The following is a 5,694-nucleotide window of genomic DNA, read 5'->3' on the forward strand; positions in this document are numbered from 1 at the left end:
ATGGAACAGAGAATCTTAGTAAGGAACCATCATCTGATGGATCGATGAACAAACCAAGTGACATTAGAAGTTCATCTAAGAAATCATAAGCGATGGAACTCCCAACAGATCACTCTGAACCATCAATCTCATAACCCATCACTCCCAAAAACATCCATGAAAATTTTGATTTTGAGAAATCTGCAAGAGACTTTCTTGATTTTGACTTTGAAGAAGAAATAGTTTGTGAATCACTAGAGATCATTGAGGATAAGAAACCTCAAACTTTCAAAGCTCCAATGAAATATGATATTCCAGAACCTGTGAAAGCTTCAGACAAAGGAAAAGAAAAACTGAATAATGTTAAGTCTGCTAACAGTACTTCACAAGGCCCAAACCCTCCATCTAAATTCATTAAGTTTACTCGTGAACAGAAACAGAAGTGCCCTGCCTCTGAAAATTCTAACCTACACTTTTCTTCTCTTTCAGATGAAGAAAAGAAGTCCATCCTTAGGAAAGAAGTAAAGCCCACGCCTGCCCCTACAAATAAAAAATCTGCACTAGATAGGAAGTTTGTAAAAACAACCAATGCTAGGACATAATTTTCATCCTCTGTTTTTACTTCTTCTCCATCGAATAAAAAGAAAGTTAAACATTCTTGTCCAAAAACTCCCAACTGCCAATGTTTAACTCTTTTACAAAACCTGAGAAATCACATGTTAAATCATCGCTGCATATTTTCTAAACACGTTTATCGCTACAACAATGTTCAAACTTATGATAACGTGAAAAAACCCAAGCCTACAAAGGCCAAGGGCGATGAAAATAAACCCAAGTCTGCAAAGACTAAGGAAAATGGATATCAGCCCAATTCCAAGAGGGCTGATGAAAAGAAAAAGGTCGTATCCCCAACTAACAAACGAGGACCCATTATGAAATGGATACCTAAAAACCCTTAACTTGTCTTGCAGGACCAGCATGTGCAACCATGGTATATGGATTCAGGTTGCTCCAGGCACATGACTGGTGATAAAAGTCAGTTGTCCTCCTTCATCTAAAAATCTGGAGGCTTTGTTACTTTTGGAGACAACAGCAAGGGAACCATTAAGGGATACGGTCTCATCAAAGGCAACATCTCCATCGACAAAGTGGCTTATGTTGAAGGTCTAAAGCACAACTTACTAAACATAAGTCAGTTATGTGACAAGGGTCTTGAAGTCAGATTTCACAAAGGTTTCTGCATCATGAAAAGCCCGACCAAACCATCATCAAGGCGAAGAGAGAAGGAAACCTTTATCTTCTATACTTTCATTCCTCTGTGGGACAAGACACACTCTGCCTTGTCAGAGTGATGAAAATTGGCTATGGCACCAGAAATTTTCACATCTAAACTTTGATGTCTTGAAGAAGTTAGCCAAACAGAAGCTGGTCATGGGGATTCCTGATCTCAACTTTGAAAAAGATCACCTATGCTCAGCCTGCGAGGTGGGGAAGCTAAAACGGGCCTCCCACAGAACTAAGTTAGAAACCTCCTGCTCCAAGCCCTTGGACATGATCCACATCGACCTCTGTGGGCCTATCTCTACACAAAACCTCTCGGGAAAGAAGTACATTCTCGTACTTGTTGATGAATACTCCAGATACACATGGGTTGAATTCGTAAAGAAGAAATCAGACGTTCCTGACCTCCTCATCGGGGTGATGAAAAGGCTCCAAGTGCTTCTACAACGCAAACTTATCAAGGTTAGAAGTGACAACGGAACAGAATTCAAAAATGCTAAAATTGATGAATATCTCATCACTGAAGGCATCTCATAGAACTTTTCAGCAGCCAGAACTCCACAGCAAAATGGAGTAGTAGAGCGAAGGAACAAAACCCTAGTAGAAGCAGCAAGGACCATGCTTGCTTCATCTGAGTTACCCATCACCTTCTGGGCCGAAGCCATTTCCACTGAATGCTTCACCCAGAACCAATCAATCATCAACAAGAGGCACCAGAAGACACCATATGAACTCATCAAACCAACGACGTCCAAATGTCAAATATTTTCCATGTCTTTGGGTGCAAATGTTTTATACTCAATGATAGGAATATCTTGGCAAGTTCGACAAGAAGGTTGATGAAGGAATATTTCTGGGTTACTCTCAAACTGCCAAGGCCTACAGAGTGTTCATCAGAATGACAAAGATCATCATCGAAAGCATCAATGTGTCCTTTGATGACTCTTCACCAATGACTTCTGGACACAGCAGTTCAGGACTCGGGCTATCACATAGATCATTTGATTCATCACTGAGAAAACCCAATGAATCAGAGTTAGCTCATCTATTTGAAGACATTTTCGAAGAAGTAGTCTCTAGACAAGCACCCATTGAAGAACCCTCTTCCAGAGCCGATGAAGAACATGAAGTCTTCAATGCTAAAGGTACAACTCTTTTTGAAACTCATGTTACTTCACCCTCTACTTCTTCTATGTCTTCAGAACTAGAGCATCACTCTGGAGATGATCTCTTTGAGGGGAAGCAAGCAGTTCCATCAGTCAATGAAGAACTGCATCCTGTTGCTCCAGAACCTCAATCTTGCACCAAATGGACAAAAGACCATCCTCATCACCAAATCATTGGTATTCCATCATCCGGTGTCAATACAAGATCTGCTACGTCAAATGAATGCCTCTTCGCCAACTTTCTGAGCATGATCGAACCAAAGAAGATTTCTGAAGTCCTACAAGATCCAAACTGGATAGATGCTATGCAAGAGGAACTACTCCAGTTTGAGAGAAACAAAGTATGGTCCCTCATGCCTCTACCAAAAGGGAAGACAACTATAGGAACCAAATGGGTATTCAGAAACAGAAGGATGAAGATGGCATAGTTGTAAGGAACAAGGTTAGGCTTGTTGCCAAGGGCTACTGCTAGGAAGAAGGGATTGACTACGATGAAATATTTGCTCCCGTCGCAAGACTTGAAGCCATCAGGATATTCCTCGCCTATGCAGCACACAAAGGTTTCAAGGTCTATCAGATGGATGTCAAGTCTGCCTTCCTCAATGGAAAACTTCAAGAGGAAGTATATGTATAGTAGCCCCCTGGGTTCGAAAATCCAAAGCATCCAAAATATGTCTATTTTCTGGACAAAGCTCTATATGGGCTGAAGCAAGCACCCAGGGCGTGGTATGATACACTCTCTACCTTTCTCACTGCCAATGGATTCGAAAAAGGTACCATCGACACAACTCTCTTTCTCAAGAAGCACAAAGGTGATATTTTACTTGTGCAAATATATGTGGATGACATCATATTTGGTTCTACAAATGCTAAATTTTGCAAAAAATTCTCAGAGCTGATGAAAAGCAAATTTGAGATGAGTATGATAGGAGAACTCAACTTCTTCCTTGGTCTTCAAATAAAACAAACTTTAGAAGGAATTTTCATCAATCAGTCCAAATATGTGATTGACATTCTAAAGAAATACTCTATCTCAAATTCATCATCGATGAGAACACCAATGGCTACAGGAGCTAAGTTATTTGCTGATCCATCAGGAAAATCTATAGATGTAACAACCTACAGAGGCATGATTGGATCACTCCAACTTTCACGACAATGGCTCTTTTGCCAAACCTTCCAAATTTAGCAGGGACGAATTTAATCTCTAGGAAAATCGCATGTCTCTATTTTCTTGAGGGTGTGGATGCTGATATCTCTTACTATATTTGTAACACCCGAGAATCACATTTGCATATAACCAAGTATTTCATATATCGAGAAATACAAATTTACATATTCGGTCCCAAATATACAAAAGTTACATTATAAAAGTAGCTACCAAAAATTTCCACCAAATCCATATACAAAACTTGTATATGTAACAAGTATTTCAAAAAGACCACAAATAAGTATGATGTCCTCCACATCCTATGTAAGTATATAAGACATCTCACAATTTCCCTTTTCCCTTATCGTTTGATTGAGCCCGACCTGTAATGCATAATTTTGAAACACAAAATGAGGGTTAGACCTTGAGGTATACTAAAAAATCCCTTTTATGCAACTACAGGGTGAAAATCACTAAATCAAGTTTATAAATCAATATTTGTAAAACTAACTGTTAGGACCAAAATTGTCCTAAATATCATAGAAGTTTTATTAAATCAATTTGGGCCAAGTATGAAAGTCTGCAGACTTATCTTTAGAGATCTGAACTGTGCTTACAAGACTAAGTCTAAATCTGCAGACTTATTGTTGATCCTCTCTATCAGTGATTTGATGATAATCCCTTTTCTCTTTCACGTTGTATTTGTGTTTCTGTATTTTCAGTTCNTGTTGTGCCCAAATTCTTTGGATGAAAAATCAGTTACTTGACTACGATCTTCAGTTTTCAAAGATTCCTATTTATTGTGATAGCACAAGTGCCATTGCAATTGCAAACAACCCTGTTCTTCACTCCAAGACCAAACATATTGAGATCCGATATCATTTTATCAGTGATCATGTTATGAATGGTGATATTGAACTTCACTTCGTTCCAACTGAGTATCAACTCGCTGACCTTTTCACCAAGCCTCTTGATGAGACAAGATTTAATATCTTGATCAGCGAATTGGGAATGTTAAACACTGAAGATGAACCTTCAGTCATTAAACATCACTCAGTAAGTGAAATGATTCAGTGCTCAATACTTAACACTGAACTCTTGAGTAAATATATCTACTCTTGAGTAAATATATCTACTCTCTTAAGGTATGATTACTCTTCTCTCTTCAAAACTTAAAACCTTCACTGAATACTCTCTTTTTTCAGTGATAAAATGTTTTAAAAGGTGGTCTCAGTGATTCTCAACACTCACCACATCTTAAAGTATATCTTTATACTTTATCTTAAAAATCTAAAACGATCACTAACTCTTTTCTTCAGTGATCAAAAGTTTTTAAATGTCAGTTTCAGTGACTCTCTTCACTAAAACATGATGTCTTAAAACCATCACTGAATACTTTCTCGTTTTTAGTGATAAATTGTTTTAAAAGAAGTCTTTCAATATTTTTTTAACTGAATGACTCTTAATATTCTTAAAAACATTTTTTGTTTTTAAAAGAAAATAATAAATGCATCGTCTTTATGACGACATTCTCTGTTTTCTAATAGCGACGCTTTGAGACGCACAAAATGACCTGTCATTATGCTACCTCATTAAATATCATCCAATCGTGGATGAGAATGTGGCACATTATTCGTCATGACCACTTTTTGAACCGTCGTCTTTTTCTCTCTCTCATATTTCTTCTCTCTCTACTCTTACCTATAAATATGAGATTTCTTCTTCACTTTTCTCTTTAAGCTTTCAAAATCATTAGACGAACTTCTGCTAATATTTTCTCCAAAGCTAGAACTCTCTTCAAACCCTCTTTTTCGACCTTTCCTCTTACATTCAAAAGGTCAGAATCTTCTTTTCTTCTATGTTTTAAGAAATGTGTTTAATCTTTAAGAACCTTGTTCTCTTAATGCATTAAAYTGTAAAGATTTTTAATCATTTCCTTCTTGATTAACAAATCTATTTCTTTATACACATAATACTTGAAAAACCCTATTTTTTATTGTTTTTCAAAAGAAGTTTTTCCTTTTTTAAAAACTTTTTCTATACTCTTGGTACATTTCTAACCCTATATCTTCCTGTTTATGTTATTTCTTTAACAAAATACAGATGGCTGCCAAGAAC

Source organism: Cynara cardunculus (assembly GCF_001531365.2).
Source record: "Cynara cardunculus var. scolymus isolate 2C chromosome LG 1, CcrdV1, whole genome shotgun sequence".
NCBI classification, from domain to species: Eukaryota; Viridiplantae; Streptophyta; class Magnoliopsida; order Asterales; family Asteraceae; genus Cynara; species Cynara cardunculus.